The 20411-nt window shown below is 35.3% G+C and overlaps 2 long non-coding RNA genes and 1 pseudogene across 4 annotated transcripts; all 3 read left to right on the forward strand.

Annotated features, from left to right (window-relative positions):
* LOC116146926 overlaps nt 1-20411 on the forward strand; it is a 64528-nt pseudogene that overhangs the window by 34942 nt on the left and 9175 nt on the right.
* Nucleotides 1260-3960, forward strand: LOC116146929. The gene is made up of 3 exons (XR_004130586.1): nt 1260-1428; nt 2817-2966; nt 3244-3960. It is a non-coding gene; the product is annotated as an uncharacterized LOC116146929 (long non-coding RNA).
* LOC116146928 lies at nt 6739-10074 on the forward strand. Of its 3 annotated transcripts, none has more exons than XR_004130583.1 (3): nt 6739-7310; nt 8284-8450; nt 8591-10074. It is a non-coding gene; the product is annotated as an uncharacterized LOC116146928 (long non-coding RNA). The 3 variants fall into 3 exon arrangements; XR_004130584.1 differs by having other exon boundaries at nt 8594-10074; XR_004130585.1 differs by having other exon boundaries at nt 8301-8450.

Genomic DNA, 20411 nt, shown 5'->3' on the forward strand with positions numbered 1-20411 from the left:
TCCGGACCTCAGCTTTCTTCTGTGAGGTTAAAATTTCTTTTTGATCAAAAATATAACCCAGCAACAATCAATTCAATGACAAAACAATTCAGAAGTGTCAGTTGTGCACATTGCAAGATATGGGAGACTCTTGGCTCGGTTTCAGGGGGACTGTGGATCAAAGAGTCAGACTGCGAAGTGAAGAAAGCTAAGAAGTCAGATTTGCAAAGAATAGACCTTGGCTTGGTTTCAGGGGGAATGTGGATCAAAGTGTCAATCTATAAAGTTAAGGGTTTACTTGTAAAAGCGCCAAAGTGATGTCGTTTCAATGAAGTTGTTAGACGAAGTAGCTAGGCTCAATTAACTACGCTGCTGCTCTTGTATATAAAGCAGTCTCTAATCAGTTTTTCCTCAATTAACAAAAAATAAAAAAATAAAAAAATAATAAGCTTACAATTCACGCAACCTTCTCCGTTTTTCTTTACTAAACTGTAGTCTAGAAATTTTTCTTCCAAATTCCTTCAAGATTCACATCTATCACCTGCACTATAAAGTGCATGTTGCTCTGTAAATTATTTATCAGTCAATTCAGAAGACAAGAAGCATAACTTCTAAAATAGAACACCCAGACACTTAAACTCTATATGAGTACACAACTTTTGTTCCCTCATTAATTCTCAATGTTAGACGATCACTTATTTCTCAAGAGTTAGTCAAGGTCTTATCTTCACAAGTAACTAAACATCAATTTCAATACCCAGATGGACCAATTCAATTATTTAAGATCACAATTTATCAATAGTAACACACAGAAGTTTAAGTTGAGGTTCCAATGATGTTGTATATAAAGCTAATTAATTAGTGAACGTTGAAATCTTATGATTACAGAGGTTCAAACACAAGCTGAGAATCAATAAGCTACCAGAAAGTTAGTCCTTATTGAAACCAAAAAAGAAAGAGATATAAATGCTCATGGATACTCACTTATATCTGATTCAATCAATATAATAACCTTTGCCCATTAATTGCAAGGATGCTCATGGATACTGTAATAGCCCGTACTTTTTTTGTATGGAGTTTTATTAAATTTTATTTTATGACTCTGGGGTAAAGTGTAATAATTTGAAAGTTCTAACCGAAATAAGTGGGGACTAACTGAAAATTTTTCAGATATTTTGGTGAACAGTGACCATTCAATGAAAGGGGGAGGAAGAAGAAGGAAACAAAAGAGAGGAAAAGAGAGAAGGAAAAGGAGAGAAAGAAGAGAGAAAGAAGAAGAAAAGAAGGAGAGGAAGAAGGAAAGAAAGAAAAGAAAGAAGGGAGAGAAAGATGAAACCAAGAATAGAGAGAGAGGGGAGAGAAGAGACCGATGGAGGTGGCTGGAAAAGTGGCCACCGGCGAGCAAAACTTTGGTGATCGGAGAGTGGAGGAAGATCAAGCATATGGGAGGTGAGTAAAGGTTAAAATTTCCCTTTTTTTGATGAGTTTTAGTTCCCTAGATTGTATTGGTTATAATTGAGTGTAATGACATGAGATTGCACAATAATAGGGAGATTGATTTTAATAATTTGGTGTGGGTAGAACATACATGTTGTTCCTAAACAAAAATGGGTTAAAGATATAATTTTTGATAGAAGGGTTTATTGTACAAAAATCTGACCATCTAGAACTCCGAAAATTATTTGTATGTTTTGGGTTTTTTTTTAAGCTGAATTTTGGATATGTTGTTGTAGACTTCTTGAGAAGTGTTTAGAAATTCATTTCACTCAAAAACTCAAAGAATTGAATTTTATATGGATTTTTGAAGTTGCCTTGTGAATTCGGGAATTTTCGTCTTCTGCAGAACATGTATTTTTGGAAAATGAATTGATGTATCAATTCTTATCCAAATTGTGATTTTAAATTCTGGTGAATTCTATATGTGTCTAGTTTAATTCTGGAGAGTTTCATGAGGTTTAGATTAAGGTCTGAATTGTTATGAATTTTACAAGTCAGTAACCTCAATTCTGGAAACAGTTGGTAGATTTGAATGAGTTGAAAGAAAATTTTTTTAATATGATGACCTGAGTGCTTAATGGTTCTTATTGCGATTGCATTATGCTCTGTTGCATTCGAAATATATGTTAGTTAAAAAGAGAAGAAAAGATATTGCTATAATGCTCCAGGAATTGAGAACATGCTATGGCATTAGTGTGACACGAGGCTTGGCCTTGCCTACCTAGCCATGGACTGAGATTAGAAATAGTCGTAGGATGCTTCTGTTGTTGGGAGAAAAAGAGTTTTCCTGTAACTTTTGGCTCTGGTTTTCCATTTTTGACTGCCTCGTGTTTTGTAGTTGTTGCCTTGTATAATAAGGAAGACGACTCTATATGATATTAGTCATAGTTAAAGTTAGATGCCTACGTCTTTCAAGTTCATATAGGTTTGTCTGTACCTTTCTGTCGAGTGCTCTTCTAGTTCAAATGTGAATATCATGACCTTGACATTATACTGAACAGAGGATTAGATGTTTCAATATTCTTGACAGAAACTAGATTTCTCCTGTTAATTGTGCTAGCTATACCCTGGTGGACAGAATTTGAGGCTCTTTGTTTTGTCTTGTCACTTCGTACAGTTTTATATCAAAAGCTTATTCCTGCCCTATTTGGAAAATACTGGCTTATTGCTGTGGCTTCATATTAAATTTACATCCCTGTGATTTAGTAGTGGGCTTTTTTTTTTTTTTTTTCAAGCTATTTTTAAGTCCAAATTTAGGATCCGGCTTTGAGCTTTGCTAAGGCTATATATATCTTTGGGTTTGCATTTTTAAATCTCCTAAAGAAAAATTGACTTTTCAGGGAAAAATGATTCACAAAAGACGCTTTGCTGATGAGGACCTTTCGAGTTCCCTTGTAAACACCTAAAACCATGTGACTACACCAATCACCTTGCTCCTATCATGGATTTCAATCCTTGCAATGATGCTGGTCTGGAACCTCAAACTTCAGGTAAATAATTTGTAATTACATCTACGTAGAATTTTGGTTACAATTAAATTGATCTTCTTGTCTCATGCAGCAGTGGTATTATATTCTGCAATTGTTTTTTTTTTTTTTTTTAATATTATTGACTAAATTCCAATATGAAGAAGATGCAGCTAGCCACAGGTTCTGCAAATGTCAAGATCAAAAGACATGTGCATTTGACTAGATTACAGAAGTTTCAAATGGGACTGATGAAGAATTTGAAATAGGTACTTACGGCTGCATTTCTCAATTTCTGTAGGAAAACAGCAGCATTGCTGAAGCAGATGCTAAGTTTGAGGCAGCATTTCATCTGTCATTTTTTCCAGAATATTTTGCACCTCAACACCAGCTAAGGGCTTTGCTTCAATCCAATGAGACTTATTCATCTCTTCTTGAAGCTCCTCCTTTGATTCCAGTTTCTATTGGACCTTAGCATCAAGCTGATGTTCCTGAATGGAACCCAAGGGGTTCTAAGAGCTTCGTGGATAATCTGGATGTGTCAGGCCATCAAGTTGAACCTGCACCTTCGCCGGATTTTAGCCTTGTTGTTGATGATGATGATGAGGAGAAGCTGAGGGGTACTTGTGTCATTTCAATGCCTGATTATGAAAGGTCCGCCAATTATTGCTCTGAAAGATGTGGAACCAGAAATGATTGTAAATTCATTAATAGGGGGTTCTGTTGATTGTCTCAGACAACATGTTATGGAAGCCAGAGAAAAACTTTGGGAAAACCCTGGGGGAAAGATATTTGAGGAGTTAGGTTTCTGTGAAATGGGAGAGAGGTCTCCAAGAGATGGGCTGAAGAGGAAGAGCAAGCTTTCCATGAAGTTGTCTTTTCTAACCCTGCATTGATGGGGAAGAATTTCTGGGACCATCTCTCATTGGTTTTCCCCTCCGAACAAAGAGGGACCTTGTCAGCTATTATTACAATGTCTTTATACTACGGAAATGGGCCAATCAAAACAGGTTTGAGGCAAATACACCAATGATGAAGCAGATTAGACATTAAAGTTGGCTCAACGAGCCAACTAAAAGACCAAGACAGTGGCTGAATATATTGTGAGTAATTTACGTATTAACTAAATTTTATTAATACAAATATTGGATTATGTAATCAAATTATACTACTCAAATACTTGAATTGCATAGTTTTTGGTTAGTTTACATAGCATTATTCTTATATTATTTATGCAAGACAGACACCCTGTAAAATAGAAACCAATTCGCATACAAAAATGCAATCCAACCAAGCAAATCCACAAGTAATAATCAATAAACCAAAGCCTTTATCAAATAAAGCTGAACACCGACAGGTAATAATCAATAAAGTCAAGTCTTTATCCAATAACGTTGAACACCATGTTACAATTTAAATTCAACTGTCACATCACAACACATCCAAAGGCTATATATACCTCGCTTGAGCACGCATATCATCATTTCAAGTTTCTTCAGTTTTACTTGGGCAATTGGGCTCAATAGAAAGCACAATCATGCCTAAGCTGTTGTACAGGAAGAAACTTACCATTTCGGATGTCACCGAGAAATTATTTGTCCAAGCCAAACATCTTAAGGATTTCCCGCCTTTTCCACCCGGCCAACATTATCAGAATTTACTATTTTTGGACGAGGAGGAGGGCACTGAGTGGAACTTCCGTCTAGCCGTCCGCCAGAATAGCCGCTGTCCAAAGCCATATATGGTGGCGATTGGATAAAATTTTGCAAGAGGAGGGAACTTAAAGAAGGACTGGTTTGTCGTTCTCGAGGAAAGAAATGAAGCAACTGGACAGGCCAATTACACGATTAGACCCTTTTATAATTTTCTTTAATTTACATGGAAGTGTGGCTGGGTGTGGCACTTGGTGGTGGCGACTGGGGGTGTGGCACTACGGCAAGCACGTGCGCTGAAGTGCTATGTGCTCCATCAAATGTGAAACTGATGACAGTGTGGCTTGGCTTTGCTACGCTCTTAAAAGATAAATATATTATAGTTAAATTATCCGTGTTTTTAACGAGTCATAATTGAATTAGTTAAATAAGGATAATATTGATTGTGATAGATTGTGTTTGAGTGATTACCTCCTATTGCATTAGCTCTATTATCTTATATTATGTCAATTGAATCTCTTATATGATGAAGCAATAACAAGGTGTGCGTTTTATAGTAAAAAAGGTGCTGCTTTGAGGTCTTGGTTTCCACTATTAAACCAACAATTAATTTATTTTTTCAGCTAACTCTAGTCAACGATATAGGTCCTTCTTAAAAGAAAAGTCAGTTCATACCACACTTGGTGATGGGACTTGGTGGTGGCGGAGCCTTAAAGAATAATATGGTATTTTATAATTCTGTATTGGCAGGAGGGATGTGCACGGCGGAGGGAGGAGGGAAATGCTACGGTGGAGACGCGAGGAGATGCAGGCCGGCCGGAGTAGCCTCATTGATCGCCGGTCGTGCGCGGGCTTTGGGTAGGCTGTGTCGCGCGCGGGAGGAGAAGGAGAGATGGCCACGCTTGGTGTTTGCACTTGGTCGTGGCTGGGCGGTGGGTGTGGGTGGTGGTTGCACCGTTATAGCCTCACTTATCGCCGGCATGCGGGCTTTGGGGAGGCGTTGTCGCACGTGGGAGGAGAAGGAGAGATGGCTGATCAGGTCGAGGTGCAGCACTTTGGGGAGGCGGTGTCACGCGCGGGAGAAGGAGAGGCAGCTCAGGTCGAGATCGGCCGGAGGTGTAGCGGTTGAGGCGTCGAGGGAGGCGGCCGCCTTAGTTAGTTATTGCTAATTTCATTGGTTAAAAAAATGGATGTGGGCCCCATAATCAGGCCGAAGAAGATTCTTCAAATGCTGACATCGGAGTTTATAGAAAATACAGGTTTGTCAGCTAGTAGTGTATGTATAAAGGCGAGGGCTACGAGTGACTAGATCAACTCCCATTCTCAGAAGTTTCTTTTTGATATGAGGGTTCCAAGAGTTCTTGATTTGGAACACTTACCAGGAATGGTGTTTTCAGGGGGTCTGCAATTGCTTCTCACTTACCTGGAAGAACTGATAACGAAATCAAGAACTATTGGAACACTCACATCCAAGAACTATTGCGCCTCCGTCCTCCTCAACCGCTGCACCATCCAAATCCACCGAGCCACAGCGGCCACCACAGTTATTATTGCAGCCTTTTCGCCTCTTTATTGCCGTGGGTGGTGGGCTTGATAGATATTCATCATACCGAGTCAGTGACTCAGTATGATGCTCATCATGAATATTCTATCAGGCCCACCATCCACCCAGCCACCAACAAGCCACACTTCAATCTAAATTAGAGAAAAGTATTACATATATGTATGAGAAGAGAAGAATTCAAGAAGACGTACACTCATTTCATTCTTTCATGTTTTGTCTTAAAGTTAAGAATGGCTCCCTGATTTACTCTTACATTTTCAGATGTTAGCACAAATTAGCAGTTGAAACCAAGTATCTCTCAATGAGTTCCCAACTTTCCAATACGAGCACCATTTCCAGAACTTACGTGGAAGGCATTGATTGCTAACATTTTTTTAGGTCAATTATCAGTTTGAACCCAATTAAATAATGCGTTCCAGTTGTATAGAACAACAACGAAGTTTGCAGAAGTTAAATATGATTGGTTTGAATCTTAGTCCAGGAATCGCTAAGTGGCACATCATGTAATTTTCACAAGGTCCTTACCTCTTTTGATAAATTTCACAAATTGTTAATGTTCACCGAACAAACAACCCTATAAAGTCGTTCGTAATCGTGCCCTAACTTTACCCAATTTGGTACCGATTTGTAAATCACAATCTCTCCGATTTGGATCCAAAATTCTTCAGATTTATTATTTTGTTCTTCGATTCGATTTCTTTTTCGTTCGATTCGATTTAATCTCTATCGATTGACCCGGCTCTCGTTTCTTATTGTTCTGGGATTTCTATTCTAGGGTTAGGGTTTCGAAAGTCTCTTAAAACATTTGATTCGTTTCGATTTTGTTTGATCTGTGAACCTTAGGGTATCTACTAGCGTTTGATTGTCCATATTTATCTGGGTCAGCCTTCATTTCTTGGATTCTTTGAAAAGTTTGAAACTTTATCGGGGCTTTCGAAGCTTCGAATTCTCGATTTATTTATATTGTGAAAAATTGGGGAAGAATTTATTTGGAGTTTCAGTATTTTATCTTCGTATGTTTTCTATATAATCGTTCAATAACAAGGAAGCTAGATTTCTGGTTTTGTAAATTGGGGTTTTTTATATTCGGTTTATTTGAATTTTAATTCGTCCGCCGGTGTTATTTATTGAGTTCTTCAGAGGAAGATTTAGGTGAGAACTACCACCTTTAGCCCTTGTGTGATATTTTTGGAATGTTGTTTCTAATTTAATTCTTATGGGAATCTTGGAATTTATGTATGTGGATGCTTTAATATATATGTAGTTTCATAATTTATTTTCATTTATACGGTTAGGACCTTTATATTGTTATATGGATAGCATATTGTGGCTTCGTAGATGCACTGAAGAACATTTTACGGATATCGTATTGTTATTTTAAAAGTTGGAAATGAATTTTTTAATGTTATGACCTGAGTGCTTAATGGTTCTTTTCGCCATTGCATTATGCTCTGTTGCATTTGAAATAGATGTTAGTTAAAAGAGAAAAAGAGATTTGAGAACATGCTATGGCATTAGTGTGACACGAGGCTTGGCCTTGCCTACCTAGCCGTGGACTGAGATTAGAAATAGTTGTAGGATGCTTCTGTTGTTGGGAGAAAAGAGTTTTCCTGTAACTTTTGGCTCTGGTTTTCCATTTTTGACTGCCTCGTGTTTTGTAGTTGTTGCCTTGCATAATAAGGAAGACGACTCTATATGATATTAGTCCTAGTTAAAGTTAGATGCCTACGTCTTTCAAGTTCATATAGGTTTGTCTGTACCTTTCTGTCGAGTGCCCTTCTAGTTCAAATGTGAAAATCATGACCTTGACATTATACTGAACAGAGGATTAGATGTTTCAATATTCTTAACAGAAGATTTCTCCTGTTAATTGTGCTAGCTATACCCTGGTGGATAGAATTTGAGGCTCTTTGTTTTGTCTTGTCACTTCGTACGGTTTTATATCAAAAGCTTGTTCCTGCCCTATTTGGAACATATTAAATTTACATCCCTGTGATTTAGTAGTTGGCTTTTTTTTTTTTTTTTTTTCTGTTCAAGCTATTTTTAAGTCCAAATTTAGGATCCGGCTTTGAGCTTTGCTAAGGCTATATATATCTTTGGGTTTGCATTTTTAAATCTCCCAAAGACAAATTGACTTTTCAGGGAAAAATGATTCACAAAAGACGCTTTGCTGATGAGGACCTTTCGAGTTCCCTCGTAAACACCCAAAACCATGTGACTACACCAATCACCTTGCTCCTATCATGGATTTCAATCCTTGCAATGATGCTGGTCTGGAACCTCAAACTTCCGGTAAATAATTTGTAATTACATCTATGTAGAATTTTGGTTACAATTAAATTGATCTTCTTGTCTCATGCAGCGGTGGTATTATATTCTGCAATTGTTTTTTTTTTTTTTTTTAATATTATTGACTAAATTCCAATATGAAGAAGATGCAGCTAGCCACAGGTTCTGCAAATGTCCAGATCAAAAGACATGTGCATTTGACTAGATTACAGAAGTTTCAAATGGGACTGATGAGGAATTTGAAATAGGTACCTCCGGCTGCATTTCTCAATTTCTGTGGGAAAACAGCAGCATTGCTGAAGCAGATGCTAAGTTTGAGGCAGCATTTCATCTGTCATTTTTTCCAGAATATTTTGCACCTCAACACCAGCTAAGGGCTTTGCTTCAATCCGGTGAGACTTATTCATCTCTTCTTGAAGCTCCTCCTTTGATTCTAGTTTCTATTGGACCTTAGCATCAAGCTGATGTTCCTGAATGGAACCCAAGGGGTTCTAAGAGCTTTGTGGATAATCTGGATGTGTCAGGCCATCCAGTTGAACCTGCACCTTTGCCGGATTTTAGCCTTGTTGTTGATGATGGTGATGAGGAGAAGCTGAGGGGTACTTGTGTCATTTCAATGCCTGATTATGAAAGGTCCGCCAATGATTGCTCTGAAAGATGTGGAACCAGAAATGATTGTAAATTCATTGATAGGGGGTTCTGTTGATTGTGTCAGACAACATGTTATGGAAGCCAGAGAAAAACTTTGGGAAAACCCTGGGGGAAAGATATTTGAGGAGTTAGGTTTCTGTGAAATGGGAGAGAGGTCTCCAAGAGATGGGCTGAAGTGGAAGAGCAAGCTTTCCATGAAGTTGTCTTTTCTAACCCTGCATTGATGGGAAAGAATTTCTGGGATCATCTCTCATTGGTTTTCCCCTCCCGAACAAAGAGGGACCTTGTCAGCTATTATTACAATGTCTTTATACTACGGAAATGGGCCAATCAAAGCAGGTTTGACCCGCACAATGTTGACAGTGATAATGATGAGTGGCAAATAAGTGAACATGAAGCTGGCGCGGCAGAGGAAGATGAGGGAGATGGGGAGGGGGAGATGTGGATGATATATCTGTACAACATGTTAAGAACTCCTTTGGTGGCAATACCGACTTACATCTTTTGAGTAAAATTCAAAGCAGTTACAGGGAGGAGGATGATGTCCAAGATGATTCATGCACATCATATGAATTTGAGCAAATTGAAAGCTGTGACCCACTTTATACAGGGACTGATCAAAAGCAGTCTAATCAAGATTGATGCACGTGCTGTATGTATTAAATGTTGTTGGGTTAATTGAGCATGAATAGGTTATGTTTTGAATCCTTGCAATAGTGTAAAGCTTGGATACTTATACAAGAGGGAAGGAGTTGATTTTGTTAATGAGCGTTCACGTCTGATCTCCTAAATTATATATGGCCATGGTTGGCATAAAATATTGGTGCTGGAAGCCTTTGAGGGATGGTTGGGAAGGGACTCCCAGAAGGTCCATGATTCTGACAAGTAACAGGACTGCAGTTAAATTTTCTTTGATTTAATCTCGTATCATCACAAGAATAATGTATTCCAAATCCATTTTATCTTGTATTTTTGTTCGATGTTATAACTCAATAGTCAATACTCCATTTGGTTCCAAAAGCCCTTTTCAAGTAAGTTCATTATTTACCATTTGAAGTTTATGGTCTCAAAATCCCTTAAAAGGGTGCTTTGTCTTAAGAAATGTAAAGAGGTTTTCCTAAAAAAATCTCTAAAAATTCCAGAATCTCTCACCACCTCCCCTGAGATATTAGGCTGCGTTTAGTATACTTTTTTTAATAGGATTTGTAAAATCCTATTCTAAATACATTTTAGGATAAGATTTTGAGAATGTGTCTGGTATAATATCGGAAAATATTTAGATTACTTTTTAACCCTCTATATTTACTAATTTTCACTCTCTAGGTCCTTTTTAAGATATTCAATGGCTAGATCTAATCAGTCGTATATTGTTCGGACGTTAGTGGTTGGCAGTGGTAGTGTCGACTATGACAGTGACTAGCAACAATAGTGGTTGCTAGTAGGTGATAATGGCTTGGGTGGGTGAAAGTGTTTTTATTAATTTATAAATTTTTATTGTGAAATGTAATTATTAAATATTTTAAATTAAATAGAATTGAATTGAATTTTAAATTAAATAATTAATATTAAAACAAACATATTTCTCATTCAATTGGATAAAATAATAAAATAGAATAAAGTACGAAATGTGTCCCCAGGACAACCCTAGTTTCCTTGGCTACCTCCCTTCCTCACCGTTTTCTAACGAAAAAAGATGATAGAAAACGTGTAATATCCATAATGCCCCAAAGAATCGCTATCAGTCATGTCATCCTCTCTCCCTTCCCTTTTAACAACCAATTTCCACCTGGCTTTATTAGGCTTATCACTTTATACATGAAAAGTGCACCAATCTGTTATAATAACAAGGAATTAAGGATGTCACAACATTTATGATAACAAGTTTCATTAGCAGGTAGCTTTATTTTCCTAATTATACTAAATTTTATAATATTTACAAAAATTTAATATAAGATTGAGAAACCTCTGTGGTAAGTTATATAATATAAGATTTCTTTCTAATTTTGCTTTATCATAGAACAAAAAAAAGAAAATAAAAAACTGTATGAGTTTATTGGCACTTGGATTTGATTTCAGTTTCTGGTTGGATCCCTCTTGTAATTTTCTCATCTGAAAATGAGTGTACAGATTCTCAAAACATTTAAACATTCTGCAATCATAAAAGCCTTCAGTTTTCATGTCATCTTATAACATTCGAGTCCATACTCCCAAGAAGCAATGACCCATCTGAAAGAGATCCAGAGATGAAAAAGAGTGGGCTGGAGTTTGATCCATGGAAGTTTAACAACAACCGATATCATTGATATGGACCTGTCCATTTATTGGCATTTGTCAATGTACGTTGTCAATGTGCATATGGAATTAACTGTCACTTATTATTATTTGATTTTGACTAATTTTGACTCTTTTAATATGATAGGGTTAGAGCACAAAACACAAAGCTCCTTATTAAATAAGTGATTATACTCTATGCTGATTAATTAATAATATCTTTGGGGTTAGGTCAAAAGATTTGGAATGAGAATGTTGTTCCTCATATAAATGATGAAGATATACATCTACCAACACCCTCCAAGTTTGATCCCAAAATGCTTTTAGAAAATTATATATCTTTCTCCTAAATATGGCTAAGAGAATATTTCCTCCTTTTTTACCAGAAAAGTTCCTTTCAAGGTTGTCTTGGACCTCTGCCTGTGCCTGGTTAGCTTCAATTCTAATTATCTAATTTAATAAATCAAAATAAATTTCTGAGCAGAGTTTTATTTTCTCTAATTCAAGCCTGTTAATTACAGCTTACTTGCAAGAATGAATTATCTAACTTTTATAATAAGTTGATACAAGACTCCAGTGAGTTTTTCATTCAAAGTCTCAATACATCAATCATCACGAAGTAAATATATAACTTAAAACTGATTAAATATACATGAATACTGGAGATGAAATAAAGAAGAAGCCAAACTTTTGATTAAAGAAAATGGGTGATTTGCAAGTTAATTTGTGAAGTGGTAGAGCGAATAATTAAGTTAACTAGACATCTGGAAGCTTAGACCAAACACACACCGAAGAAATGAAAGGCAGGACACATAAATAGTTAGATCATCTTCATGCAATCACTAGAGTTAAAACATAACCAATATGTAAAATTCATATCTATTTCTTATTAGGGTTTAGAAATTTCAGATTCAAGTTTGGATATCATGAATATGAGATGATATACGGATTCAACATTAAGTCCTCAACAAAATCTAAAAAGCCACCAGAATCCACTTAATATACCATGCCAGTGGATTCGACTCATTTAATGACTTGATGTGATGTATGTGATGTGATGATCCACTCGTTCTCACAACAATATAAGAGAACCTTTTAATCACTTTTTCCAGTGATAGGGCCTAATCTTATGTAAAAGATTTTTCAATGGTGACAAAGGAATGGTGACAAAAAGGACGCCCCCTATCAGTCCATCAAGAGGGGCCACAAAAAGCCAATACTCTCCTATGAAGTTTCTTAGAAAGCTTTAAAGAAATCTTCTCCGCTTCAAACTTCATATATATAGATCGATATGCATACTCTCATTCTCTTACTCATTTTTCTCACACTCTCATTCAATCTCGCACTCATTTTCGGTAAGTCTTTTTTATTTTGTTTTCAAGTTAAGAATATAATGGCTCGATTGTTCTACATGAAGCAACTTACCTTTTCGGATGTCACCAACAAATTAGTCGTTGAAACCGACTATCTTGGGGAGTTCCCACCTTTACCACACGATCAATATTTTCGAAATTTACGATTTCTGGACGAGGAGTGCAACACTGAGTGGAACTTCCGTCTAGCCGTCCGGCAGACTGGCCCCCATGAAAAGCCAACCATTGGAGGTGATTGGATAAAATTCTGCAAGATGAGGGGCCTTCATAAAGGAGATGTTATTCTGTTCTTTAAGGAAAGAAATGAAGTAACTGGACAATTCCAATATAAAATTAGACTCTTTTATAATTTTCTTTAATTTGGCAGTTTTATTTGTTGAATAAATAGTTTATTAGTGTTTGGTCTTCCAATAAAATATATAATTTAGTAGTGTTGCATGTGTAGTTTCTTTTCCTATCTTCCTTCCTTTTCTTCTATATATATGATTTAAGGGCCCTATCAGCACAGCACAACACGTAAGGTGAAGTAGTGTGTGAAAACTAAAGACAAGGAGTTGGGTATATTAATTCACGATCAGATTGTAAATAAAAATTATTGATCCTTTTACTTCTTTTTCTTCTACACATTTGGCTAAAATGTTTTGTTTATTTATCTTATAATAAAAGAAACGGAAGCTTCAGGGCAATATAACCGATTTTATTTTCCTGTAATGATAGAACATACATCATACTCACGTTAAGAACAAGAATTAAGGGATCTTTGAGTATACCTAATAAGGAAATTTGATATAGCATCTCTCACATCAATTCATAGTTTGATCTACATCAAATTGTGGAGACATGCTACATCAACAGATAATTCATCGAATTTGGCCAGCTTCCTTAAATCCTATATGCTCTATAGTTATTGCTTATTTCAACGATTAAAAAAAGGATGTTGGGTTCATATTCAGCAAAAACGAGATTCTATATTCTGACTCAAAAATTTCTGGGAATGTTATTGTTGTCAACTGGTTGGGCTCGCAATATACAGATACTTTATGGGAAAATTTTCTTTAAAATTATATTTACTTTATGCATTAATATATGGTCTACTTTATGTATACTTGTTCTCCTTTTAGTCATTGTCAAGTTATGGCCGATCATTTCATACTTGTCAAAATTTATTCTATTTTTTACAATAAAATTATTATTTCTTGACCCGGTTTACTCCTGTGCTGGACGTCATGTTGGAATATGGAGCCTCTTCCAACGCAACTTTTTAATCGTCTTACCGGTGTGGTCAGCATAGTTACTTTATCTTTTAGTAATGTTAATTATGTAATTCCTTAAAAATTCCATGGCTAAATTCAATAAGATAATTTCTTCATTTTATGTATATATTGTCTTTGATTTACGTGCTTTGTCTACAAATGTTTAAACTTCTGCCTTTGTTTATGCATGGATTTATTACGTACATTTTATTCACAGCTTAATGCTGGCATGTAACTTATAAAATATTATTATTAATAATAAAAGGATTAAAATATTATGCAAATCATTCGCTAGCTATATATAAGAGCCAGACACTATGCAGAAGCTCTAAAGTTCTAAACCCAAGTGTTATATATATAAAAAAAAAAAATATATATATATATTATTTTTTGGTAATTTTATTAATAGCATTTCGACTATGCTAAAGATATATATAATACATTCTAATTTGTATATACATTATAATATCTAAGCTCATAATTAATTATGATATTTCAATCTATTTTCATATATTTAACTTTATATTTATTTTATGTTATTTCACTTAACCTAAATTGGAATAGCATTATGGAAATGTTTTTAAACATAATAATATAATAAAAGGATTGTCTGATTGCATTCTACAAATTATATGTTAAACAAGAAATTCATATTATTTGATACAAAACACCTAGATTCATAATGTATAGATATGATGATATTTTATCTTTTATAAATGCTCAATTTAAAACTATTCAAAATAGTAATTTTTTATAAACTTTTGATATATCGTTATACCAATATATTAGCATAGAATTTGTAAAATAATGTCATAAAGCGTGTAATACAGTATCGTAGCCCTAAGTCTCAAAATATAATATAGATAAAATTTCTGAATGCTCTGACATTTTAATTCACGTGGACATGCTTTACACGTGGCGTAAGAACACTGCTTACAGTACGAAATTCACCGGACATAATCATTTTCTGAGACCAGGAATCACAAAGTGACACATCACAATGTTGTCAGATATTATTACAATTGTTGATAGTGATAATGATGAGTGGCAAATAAGTGAACATGAAGCTATTAACAACTCCTTCGGTGGCAATACGGGAAAATTCAAAGCAGTTACGGGTAAATGGCGCCAATTAAGATGTCTGTGAAGCATGGGAAAAGCTGCATAACTTTTATCCTTAATGGCCTTATGTTTGTTTTTAGAGTATTGGCATGAAAAATACGAACGAAGTGGGACCGTTCAAAAAGCATAGGATGCTAATCGAAGGGTAGAAATATCTGGAAAAGGAAATTAAAGTTGTGTAGCAACAACAAAATATCTTTCCTTAAAGTCATAGGCATTTATATTAAATTATTTGTAGAAATAGCCACGTTAAATTGATTACATGTCTACTTCTACAAATTGTAGTATACGTAGTAAGAGACTATTAATTTGAAAGTGCATGTGGTTATTCCACTTAGAATAAAATGTAAATTTAAGGAGGTAAGAGATGTAATGCCTATTTAGTAATTTTATTTGAAAACTTTGTCCATATCGATGTCGATCCTCAACGTTGAGAGTCAGTATTTACATCAACATTCAAAATTTTCTTTTGATTGAGGATCCGATTTAGTAATAAAAATAATTATTATACAAAATATATAACATATTTATTCTAAGATGATTTGATAAATGAAAGGTGTACAATTATTCATTCGAAGTAATATACAAAATCTATAAAAGTTGATGTTAATTAGATAAAAATAAAAGGGAAAAATTGCATATATTCAAAGGCTTATCTAAAATCCTGAGAAAATGAGAAAGGTGACCAAACACAAACCGAAGAAATTAATGTTACGACATGACATGAATAATATTATCTACTTCAAGAGCTAATCACTGTGTTGGGTGGAGACCAATTTTTGTAAAACGTAATATTATGTATGGTCCACAATATGATGATATACAGATCGAAAATCGAGATAATACCACTTAAATTATGATGATATACAGTATTGTAGTCCTAAGTCTCACAATATATTTTTCTTTTGAGTAATACTATACTTATAAATAAATTTTACAAAGATCTTCATATAAAGTGATGTGACAAAACATGAATGGAAGAGTGAATTTAATGAGTTTGACTTTTTGTTTCACTCTTCCATTCATCTTTTGCCACCTCACTTCGTATGTAAATCTTTGTAAGATTTCTTTATAAATATTGTATTATTGTTTTCTTTTTTCCATAGAAGAAGACCATCAAGTCCAAAGTAAGTCTAAAAGATTTAAGAAAAAACATTGGCAAGTGTATACTCAATATAGTTTTTCTTTTTCCATAGAAGAAGACTAAATATAGTTTTTCTTTTTCCATAGAAGAAGGCTATTAAATCCACAGTAAGTCTAAAAGATTTAAGAAAACATATTGAATGTTGAAGTCTCGGATACATTCCAAATGTATCACTACCGCCATTATTATCATCAACCATTTTAACTCAAAAGTAAATTAAATCCAGAGTTCTTTCTTGGGCGGTAAGTCTTTTGTCTTCAAGATATAGACAAAAGTTTCATGCAATGTTAACTAATACATTTATGAGCATGAACTAATTGGCATTGGCGAATTGCAGCTACACTGGCGTCGAATTCTGGCGATGGTTATGGCGAATTGCAGATTTTAGTTGAGAATTTCAAAATCACGGATATAATTCAAGAGAAACTAGAAGCATGAATTAAATATAATTGAAAAAAAAAAACACCAAAACGGCAAAAACAAAAGCAAACACCCGCCCAATTTTAAATAAAACAGGCCTTCGGATTGTGCGTATTACCGTACTAGTACTAAAATGGTGAGTTTAAAGCCAACATCATGCTTATTAGTTGTAATTAAACCTATAGAATTAGAAAGAAAAAGCAATTGAGAGAGAGAAAGAGAGACTCTGGTAATTCTAGTTGCAATGCAAAATTGCAGCGCAGTACGTGCGGTCAAACAGTAAGACTACTGTTATAAGCTTGACACGACAAGTACACAACAAGACAAAGTTGACATGACAAATACTTTTATAAGCTTTAATGAGCCTATAAATTATACTCTCTTTCATTTGAATCCCTTGCTCATTTTTCGCTCACATCTCTCACTCATTCTCACTCCGCCAGTCTTTTTTATTTTGTTTTCAAGTTAAAATAATGGCTCGGTTTGTTTACACGAAGCAACTTACCCCTTCAATGTCAAATACAAATTAACCGTTGCAACCGGCTCTCTCGATCAGTTCTTCCCGTCTATCCCAGAAGGCCAAATTTCTCAGATTTTTCGAGTTCTGGACGAGGAGTGCAACACTGACTGGAGCTTCAAGCTAGCCGTCCGGAAGAATGGCCATTTAAAGCCAACGATTGGCGGCGATTGGATAAAATTCTGCAAGATGAGAGGCTTTCAAGCAGGGCAAGGTATTATGTTCTTTAAAGAAAGAAATGAAGTCACTGGACAAATCAAATATAAGATTAGACCTCTTTATAAATTTTTTTCAACTTAGATGGCAGTGTGGCTTGGTGGTGGCACTTGGTGGTTGTTGATGCTCGATTTTGACACCAACTATTCGCACGTGAGAAATGCTGAGTAGGCTCAGAAGTCACATGTGATTATGGAAGTGTTTAATCAATTGAAAGGTGATGAACAATGTTTAAAGTGGTTCGGATGCTCACGAGACGAATCCTACGTTCACTGATATTGTATCAGTAAGTGAAATCAGGTTGCGTTCAGCGAGTTGAGCAATAGCTTAGAGAATACAAAAAAAAAAAGAGTATGCTATTTCAGAGTAGAATTAGCTAATCCCACAAATGGGAGAGAAGTTCTCTATTTATAGTGGGATGGACTAAGGTAATGATTACTAAATCTGTGAGTGGGGTAGATGTCGTGCAAATCTATCTCTGCGTCCCATTGCTCACCTGCCCGAGTAATTTCCTCGACTCGTGCAGAGATTGGACACGTGGATCGTTTCCCACCATTTGCCAACCTGGCGCACACCTACTACACTGGTAGGGGCATGCCGCTCACATCATCACGGGACGTGGCCGCATCTGAGCAGTTGTAAAACCTTCTTAAGCTCTGACCACCCATGCTGACAAGGCTCTGCGTCAACCCTACTTTTCTAGGCATAACAGTGATGGTGATGGCTGGGTTTAATGAATTAACTGGACGATTCAGATATAAGACTAGACCATTTTATAATTATCTTTAATTTGGCAGTTTTATTTGTTGAATATGTATTTTATCAGTGTTATAAAACGCCGTTGTTACAATATAAATATTGTATTTAACTTGTTTTGTTCTTAGCGTGAGTATGATGTAATGAAAGTTTATTTTTCACATCCACTCTCCTCGTATTAGCAGTGAAATCAAATATCTCAACGAGTTCCCAACTTTCCCAATACCAGCAGTATTTCCAGAACTTATGAGGAAGGCATTGATTGCTAACTTTTTTTAAGGTTAATTATCATTTTGAACCCAGTTAATCTACGTCCCAGTTTTATAGAACACCAATTAGATAGCAGAAGTTAAATAATGATAAAGTGGTGAATTCATGATGTTTACTTAATCGATTAGTGTTATTGAAATGTGCTACCATACGCATATTGATTCGGCGAAATCGTTATACCCGTGGTAGGTGAGAATTTATCCTGTAAATAAAAATTGATCTTCAGGTAAATAATATGTAACCTCAAACTTCAGGTCAATAATTTGTAATTACAGGTAAAAAGCAATCTTCATTATGAATGTCAATTTAGCATTTGATGAAACATAAATATGGATAGCTTAATTTGCTTGAACATTGTAAGAGGAATTAGCTTGTGGCGTGACGTTTGAGCCACAAGTATTCTATGTCTTGTTGTTAAGACAATGTTAGAGTTTTGAGTATCAGAAAAAAAAAAAATTATTGGTCTCTGCAATGATTTAACGGTGAATATTCAAAACAAAAAGTTTTAATTTGTGAAGTGGTAAAGCAAATGCTTAAGTTGACTAGACCAAACACTCACTCAAGAAATCAATGGCACGGCGTGAGAAAAATAATTAGGTTATCTTCATGTAATAATATAGGGTACCGACTACCAAGTCATTGTTTGTCACAGCAATTTTCAATAATCTACAAGTTGTGGGCTCTGTTTGGTTCATTATTATGATAATTTTTAAAATAATTTTTTGAAAAAAGTTAAATTAGGCAGGTATTACGATGTAAAATTTGAAAATTGATAAATATATACCCTATGTTTATTTATTTACTAAACACCCCTATAATAAAATATTAAAAGTTAACAAAAATACCCCCAACCCATCCATTAAATACGAACAGCCGGCCACCACCACCGGAGGGTGGCCGGATTATTTTTGCAATTTCTAAAAAAAAAAATTTGGTAGTGTTTAGTTAAATTAACAAATTTAGGAGGTTTAAAAGAAATTGAAAAATATAGAATAATATTTTGGGAATAATGACATTTTGGCCATGTTTGGCTTATTATTTTTATCCCTATTCCCAATCCTATTCTCCAAATAATGTTTGGCACATTATTCCAGAAATATTACCCTATTTTTTAATTACTTTTAGACCCAATAAGGTTATTAATTTCATCAAATACACCATGAAAAAAAAGTTTAAAAATTATCAAAAACACCCCCACGACCCATACTTGCCAGATTTCGGCAACCACCGTCGGTGGTAGCCAGAATCTGTACAACGACCTACTTGACGACCATAAATGGCAGGAAGTTCACCGATCTGGCCTTTTCCGGCCAGATCCACCACGGATCTGGCCGAAAAAGGCCAGATCTGACCGTGAACGACGGCCATATCTTTGGCCGTCGTTTTGGCCTTTTTCGACCGTCGACGGCCACGGCAGGCCTTAGATCTGCCCTTTTCCGGTTAGATCCGTGGTGGATCTAACCGGAAAAGGCCATAACGACGCGTTACGACACAGATCCGACCGGTCTGTGTCGTAACGAGATTTTCCGGCCAAATTCCGGCGGTGGTGGTCGGAATCTGGCACTGCAGGTGGTGGAGGTATTTTTGTCATTTTACATGTTGGGGTATTTATTAAGTTAGTAAACTTAGGGGTTTTTTTTTATAAATTTTTAAATTTAACCTCGTAATACTCTCATATTCAATTATCCAATACTATTTCTAAAATATTATCCAAAATAATAAATCAAATGCAATTTTGCTGTTTAATTTGTTTGGGAATACTAATAATTGTATTCTCAAAACTGAACCAAACGAAACCGTGACTTTTTGGGCGAAGATTTTGTCAAACTTGTAGGGTCCATGTATGATCCAGCAGTACATACTTTCATCTCATGCCCTTCGTCATTTTCATTGAGTTAGGTATATTAATATATTTATCTTATCTTATTTCACTTTACTTTAATCGGAATAACAAAATCAAATATCAATTTT

Source organism: Pistacia vera, unplaced genomic scaffold (genome assembly GCF_008641045.1).
Source record: "Pistacia vera cultivar Batoury unplaced genomic scaffold, PisVer_v2 Contig485, whole genome shotgun sequence".
Lineage (NCBI taxonomy): Eukaryota > Viridiplantae > Streptophyta > Magnoliopsida > Sapindales > Anacardiaceae > Pistacia > Pistacia vera.